General features: G+C 44.3%; 1 long non-coding RNA gene across 1 annotated transcript; it reads left to right on the top strand.

Moving 5' to 3' along the window:
- Nucleotides 1-5,352: 5,352 nt before the first annotated feature.
- Nucleotides 5,353-6,942, top strand: LOC129595970 (uncharacterized). Its single transcript, XR_008691377.1, has 4 exons — nucleotides 5,353-5,418; nucleotides 5,940-6,022; nucleotides 6,271-6,458; nucleotides 6,831-6,942. It is a non-coding gene; the product is annotated as an uncharacterized LOC129595970 (long non-coding RNA).
- The last annotated feature ends 336 nt before the right edge of the window (nucleotides 6,943-7,278 follow it).

Genomic DNA, 7,278 nt, shown 5'->3' on the forward strand with positions numbered 1-7,278 from the left:
GCCACAGTACATTTCGGGCAACACTCATTTTGGTTTAATTTGTAGACAACGTTAACTTCGTTGTAACTTTGGCAGCTATTTAAATTCAAGAAAGTGTTAGAAAATGACCTTGTACTGATATCAGTCCTGGAAAAATTGAAAATGGTACAGGACTAAGAAAAACAATCATTATTAAAGATTAGCAATTCAAAACAGACAGAGAGGGAAACCTCCGGAAGTGGCTCAAAACGATTGTTATGCGCCCAACCCAAAGACATTTAAGAAACCGTAGGCGGTTGCAAGGAGCCTACCGTCACAAGAGCGAAGGTTAATGATTCCAAAAACATTTCAGAAAACTAAAAGAACCTGGGAAAGCCCAAAGAATTCTGAGACAATTTAAAACAAATTTAGAAAATTAAAGAACCTTAAGAAAGCCTAAGAAGCCCAGGAAACCTAAACAAAATTAATAATAATTACAAAAACTAAGAAACTACGAAAACCCAAGCAAGCCTAAGATACCTAAGAAAAACCTAAGAAAACCTAGGAAACACAACAAAAATTTGGAAATGCAACAAAAACTAGAAAACACAAAATCTAGGAAAACGTGAAAAATTGAAGATGGCTAAATGTGCTGGCGGTGGCCGAAATGAGTGTTGGCCGAAGTGAGCCTCGGCCGAAATGAGCGTTGGCCGAAGTGATCGTATACGGCCGAAGTGTAACGCGGCCGAAGTGATCGGACGCGGCTTCAAGGAGCCTTGTCCGTAATCGTATCACTACCGTGCAGTCGATGAATGCATAATAATTGCAGCGCCCAGCGATATACGCTTACTCCTACAGAAAATTCAAATTACTCCTTAATTTAATTTTGATTAAAGGTGTGCTGATGCCTTTGCATTGCTATTTCTTGACTTTTTCTTTAAATTTGTAAGCAGGGTTCTGTAGGCGCTGATAATTCACATGTTCCACATTAATTGGTGAATTTAAAGTTTTAAGGCAGATTATTTTATTCAACGGTATAAATGTTAGTAATTGTAAGTTTTTTCTGTTTCAAAAACATGATCAAACGGTAGAAAAGCCATAAATTTGTCGATGTGCCGAGATCGGGCATTTGAGGACGCGTAGCTGAGTGCAATGCGCTGGCCAATGCGGCTACATCAAAGAACGGATATAGCGAACATTTGAGGACACACGCGCGTTCAGTTGCCCTGTAACTGCACTGTATGCACCTGCCTATCGCTGAATGAAGGCAGCCTGTAGTGAATGAGTCAGGCATCTTGTTCGGCGAGATTGTACGAGTACTTACAGTGCGGTCGCTGCAGCAAAACCGTAAGAGTTATTTCCAGTTTAATGATGTTGCGGGAAGAAAGCATCAGTGGTTCACTGAATCCCGTTTTAGACTTTGATAAACCGTCGATTGTTGAACTCGTGAATGTCCAGTAATCTATTGTAAGTTTGTTACGGCAATGTATCATGTATAATATGCGTGGAACGTTGTGGATGTGGAGATGGACGGTGTGCTGCAGCATATGGCCACATTGTGGGCCTCCAGAAGAAGTCACAGAGCGTCAGCGACATTGTACTGTACGCTAGCGTCCCGTCTGATCGTAGATTTCGGATGCCCTAAACAGACGGAAGGTCTTTGACTGCTCCCTTGATCGCAACAGCAGCGCGCGCGCGTTGGAATCGATGTCGAGGTGCTGCTGCACGCAGGACAGAATCTCCTGTGGAAATACCGATTCCTTGGTTTAAGGGCTGAGATTCAATTGAGCGCTGTTGGTGGATCTGATAACAGGCGGGCAGCGTCGTCGCGAACGGATTCCCAGCCGACAGATTCGCGATTCGGTGGAAAAGATACTTACAGACTCCTTACCGCGGACCATTTCGTCATGCAAACCTGCAGTGTGCTAGACTACGAATCAGTCTGCATTGTCGCTGCTGCTCCGAGACGCTGAACCCTATCTCTAGCTGCAATTTGCCAAGATTTTCAGTCAGGATATGTACTGTGTGCGACGGCGCCAGGTGCTGCCATGATGGGATGAAGATGTGGTAAATACATGCTGTTGTTGAACCATGTTTCTTCTTGAAGCACATGCCGTATTAAAGCGTAATCGTGTTTTGCTTCGTCTCACTAGTCACTACAGACGCAGGTGTTCGAAAAGCACAGACAGTCCGATGAGTTTGACCATCAGCTGCTTTGAGAAGCCCGAAGAGTCGGACGCTGATTGTGAGTCGAAACGCGAAAAGCCGTAGAGTGTCGATGAAAGCGGTGTGACGCTGCCACTGGAAGGGTTGGAGGAGGTTTTCCACTCGCTGTAAAGTGGACACCGTGGATCGACAGCGCTGCTGTAGTGCCTGTCATATGCATGATGCCGTTATCAAGTCGCCCGATACGTGCACAGATGTTGTTGTATCGCTGGATCCATGCAGCTGGTCAGAGAGTTGTAATACCCTACGCTTGTCTGCCTCGTCAAGCACATCACGCCCGCCACTCGCACGGTCTGCAGCCGCTATACTGGTACGGCTTTTCTGAGCCGAGTTACCCAGAATTTGATGGTTAGAGTGCTGGGTTTTGCACGATCAAGAAGATTTTGCACGACGCTGCCCTGCGAATTGACCGTTTCATCATGTACCAGCGATCGCTGGATTTCGCAGCGTTGGTATGATCTTGCGAAATCGCCAATGGAAATTGAGCGAACCTTTCGCCGTATGATCCCTGCGCAGCTATCCACCCTCTTGTCCAGCTGGCCGTAACCGTTTGATCGGGAGCCAGGATGGCTGCCGATGGCCTCCCCCTCGCTGCCCACGACGGCGCCCTGCTCACCGCTATCCAGTCCCATGTACGCAGGTTGCGCGCTCCTTGATCATCATGTTACGGTTGCACATTGGCGCGTACTCTGTCGACAGGAACTGTGCGGTAAATTCATTGCCATTTGTGGATTTTCGCGGGGAAGCGCACATTGTTTCCTTTGCCGATCGTAATAAACAGGTTGGGGTTGATATTTCGACCTTTTAATTAAAACTTGACAGAAAACTTGGTTGAACTGACAAATCTGATCTCGTATTACTGAATGAGGTAGTTACTTCGATTAAAACAAACAGAATATTCTGTAAAAATAAATCCTGTTTCATAGAATTAATTTGAATACTAAAATGAAATTATTAATCAACAGAATTCACTTGTACAAGCCTAGTGGTGATGTTTTTACTCTGGCGTAGATCAGCCGCGGTGTTGACGCAACGTCCGGTCAAATCCGTAAAAACGGCCGCCCGCAATTTGGCAGTTCTCCACCAGCTCAAATCCAAGAGCACGCGCCCGGTTTGCCAGTGTATTATCGTGGCGGAAACCTTCGAGAAAATCCGTACAGGTGTGTTTGAAAATCAGGACGAATTAACAATTACAGAATTTTACGGAAACTGGTCTTGCGCACTGAATGTATTGTTACGAAAAAGCAGATGAACGGTTGACAGTTTTCTGTGCAAAACGGATGTGGATAACTTCCTGTCTAGTTTGAAAAATTTGGTAATTCGCCGCTGTGCAGCTATGTTGGAATTCAGTAAAGAAAGCATTTCGGAATTGAATTAGTCCGCCCGCATACGGAATTCTTCGTATTTTAAAAATTGGTAAATTGGAAAATTTTTGTTTGTTCTACCCATTTTGAAAGGTGAAATTTAAATGCAATCGTGATTTTATAATTTCTTGTCAGATACAGAGTGAAACGACATTCCACACGTGCAAGTTGGTGCAACACAGCTGTTTGGCATACGGAATCAGTTTGCAGGCAGCATCCATAGCCGAAGATCGCGCGATAACCAGAACGATTTTATTAGTTAACGGTTCAGGATTTTGTACTACTGCTGTGAATTATTCGGTCGCGGAAATTCTCAATACATTCCAGGTATTCTCCAGCGTCCCATTTTCGTTTTCTCGGGTGTAATATGCTTGTGTATAAAAACTGGCTATTTTAAAATTAAAAGTTTACGGCTTCTATAGACACAGAATTTTTTGTTTATAAAAAATAAAAGCACTCTTAAATTTTCAAAACAAATTTCAAATCTACGGTTCACAATCAAATTACAACTGTTAGAATTGCTGTTAAAATTTCAAATAGTACAAAGTAATTATTTTCAAACTGCATACATTTTTTAAATTTAGAAATTAGAAGTATGCTGAGCGTTCAAATTCAAACCGAATATCTGCATTTTATTGCAGATAGTTGTGTCTCGTCACTCTTCCAAGCACCCGCCTTAACAAACGAGTAAGGTCCCGGTGAGATCAAGCCCTTGCCCACGGTGACCACGGCCACTGAGATCCGCTCCCCGTCACGCTGACCATCCACTGCGCACCTCACCCAGTCTCACCCAGTCGCCGCTGCTGAACGCGTAGGAAGCGGCATCCCGCCGGCCGTCCATCGGCATGGTGTGGTCCTTTCTGACCAATCGCTCCAAAGGTGAAACACCCGGTCCACCATCGCCCGCACCCGCGCCCCGTTCAGTGCAAGCAGTATCCGGACCGGGTGGTAAGCCAGCGTTCATCCTAGTGGATACAGACCAGGAAAAGACGGTGGCTATTCACCGAACGTGTAGTCGACGACGGCATCAGACTGCTACCGGTTGGCAGTGCGGAAAGCAAACACAAATTCTGGTATTAACGTCGATACTTTTAGATTTAAATAGACAGCAATTATAAAATGTCCGCTTGCAGCAGCACCGACAGCACCACATCGGATGCCTCGCAATCCTTTTTGGTGATCACAACGTGGCCTTTTACCGGACGAAGGCCTCATCGGGATCATTTCGCATGCGCAAGCGAAGCAAAACCGAAACAGGTAATGCCGGCGTGCCACGGCTGTTAATCCAATACTAACAGGATGATTTCCAGATGATGATGTGTAGTTTACAGTACGATTGCCAATATGATTGTCAGACAGTGTGATTTTCAAAATTTTTGCCCAATTTATGTGTCTGTCTTGCTCTAGAAAATGTAATTTACAATTTTTCTAGGCAGACTGGGAACACGTTGTTGATCCAGTAGGACGCGCAAGAGTCTGTGCGGGTGCTGGCCGTGCAGTCGGCCGAGCAGTCATCGTCCGCGAAGGACCCCTCTTCGAGGCCATGCTGGTGCTGCGGGAAAAGGGCTCGTACCGAAACCCCATGTACCGCTTCCTCTTCGGCAACCGTTGCAACGGGCACGTGGACTATCGCTGGAAGCTCTTCTCCATCCTGCTTGGCGACACACCGACGCAGTGGCGGACGAAGGAGTTGCGGATGTTCGAGGGCGGCCCGATGTGGATGCCGCCGCCGTTGAAGCCGTACACGGCTGGGATGCCGGAGCATCTGGTGCGGCATGCGGGCGAGGAGCGGTATGTCAGGAGAACGAGGGCGACGCAAGAAACCCGTGATGGAGGAGCCCGTGCCGGTCAGCACTGGCATGAGTGATGAGTAAGCAGGATGTGCACTATTTAGTATTTAAATGAATAACGAATTTATTATTTTTGTATGAGAACAGAATTACGCAGTGGCTATTTGGTTTATAATTTATTATTAACTTCCAGGCGCTGTGCATTTGGTCCGGTGACAGTGTGGTCGATGTTTGTTTTGATTATTACGTAGGGTAGTGTTTTTAGTACTACTTGAATAGTTCGCTCAGTTCGATTAGTTGAATATTTCTGCTGAGTACACTGTGTGTTCACTGCCTCATTCTGTTGGAATTTTCATCGAAAAATGAGCGCTTTTAGTCATTTCTAGTTGAGTATACTTCTATTTTTATTAGTTCTCGAAATATTTTGTCAATTGGAAAAGTTTCCATGTTTCCGTAGATGCCAGAAAACTGCATTCTGATTTCTGTAAAATTACACCAAAAATAATTTTAATCTTACGTTTATGAACGGAAAGAATTCGGAAAAATCTTTAAATGATTAATTTGTGCGATCCATGTGTTCATGACGGTTGCGTGGGGTTAGGTGGCCAAGTTGATTTTGGTATCCGACATCCTCCACAACAGCAGCAGTGGACACGTGCAGAATGCCGGGTACTACAGGAATGGGTAAGAGACAGGTAGCTGTGGCGTAAGATGTAAATACCTTTTTAATTGTGATCGTGATTGTGGGGATTTTACCGCTTTTTGCGGATTCTTGAAAACAGTCGAAAATTCTTGTTGCGTTAACGGAAGCTGTCAGTTGCAGATTGTTTGTTTCAGGCAATTTTGCAATTTCAGTATTTTTGTTTTGAATTCTTAAGTGATTCCGTTACGGTCAATATTGTGTAAATCCTGGCGCTGACGTTTTGTCGTAGCTACGAGTGATGAACTGCTTCCGCGCATGGGAAGACGGGGCGTTGTATCCCCCCAAATACCTGATCAAACTGCAGAACGTCTTCCTGGGTTTGGAGCCGGGCGATGGGTACCCGTTTATCTGACCGCCTTCCCGTCCGCCACAATCTGTTGCCCAGCTTCATGGATGCCGATGTGGATGGTGTACCCAGTAAGTTGATTCAGTGCTAATGATAAAATGGATACATAATACTTTTAGATCGCATACAGATAGTTCCTAAATATTTCCTGTGGCTGTGTGTGTTTTACACTCCTCGATCAGTCACGTTGTCCTCATTGCAGTTTATTGGCAATTTGGCATCGCTTTTAATTTTTATTACGTCCCGTTATTTTGATTTAATCAGTGCTTTTACCGGAGTCCAGCGAGAATTCTTAGATCAAAATGTTTTCAGAAAAGTATCTGGATCGAAATTTGTTATGATTTTCTGTACATGCAGAATTTATGTCGGTATGCGGCCGCCGGCATCGCCTGCCGTTTGGTAGTATTCGATTGGAGTAACTCGCCCTTTATTATTTTCTGCAGTTGATGAAGATGTCGACGGAGCGCCCTTGGAAGAACCGGCTGCCACCGAGACCAAACCGGCCCCGTCGAGATGTGAGACCGCGCATCCCGAACAAGTGAACGCCCAAGGCATGCGCAATTTGAAAAATAACCTTTTATTTATTCAGTAATAATTAATTGAATAGTTAATTAACAAATAACGTTATGCTATTTATTGTGTAACATTCCTATTTATAATCATTATATGTCTGAAACTATTAACTGGAAACATTCAGTTTAAATATTAGTATCGTAATATTATTTGAAATCACATGATTTCCGTTAGATTTCTTATTTAAATATTACGTATGGATTTGTTTGTTTGGAAATGCGTTACCGAATGATGAATTTGGCAGGGAAATAATTATCGTTTAGACAACGTAATTGCTTTGATAGTTTGAAAGTACAATGAAATCAAGCGTTGACAGTT

Source organism: Paramacrobiotus metropolitanus, unplaced genomic scaffold, assembly GCF_019649055.1.
Source record: "Paramacrobiotus metropolitanus isolate TYO unplaced genomic scaffold, Prichtersi_v1.0 Parri_scaffold0000084, whole genome shotgun sequence".
Classification (NCBI taxonomy): Eukaryota; Metazoa; Tardigrada; class Eutardigrada; order Parachela; family Macrobiotidae; genus Paramacrobiotus; species Paramacrobiotus metropolitanus.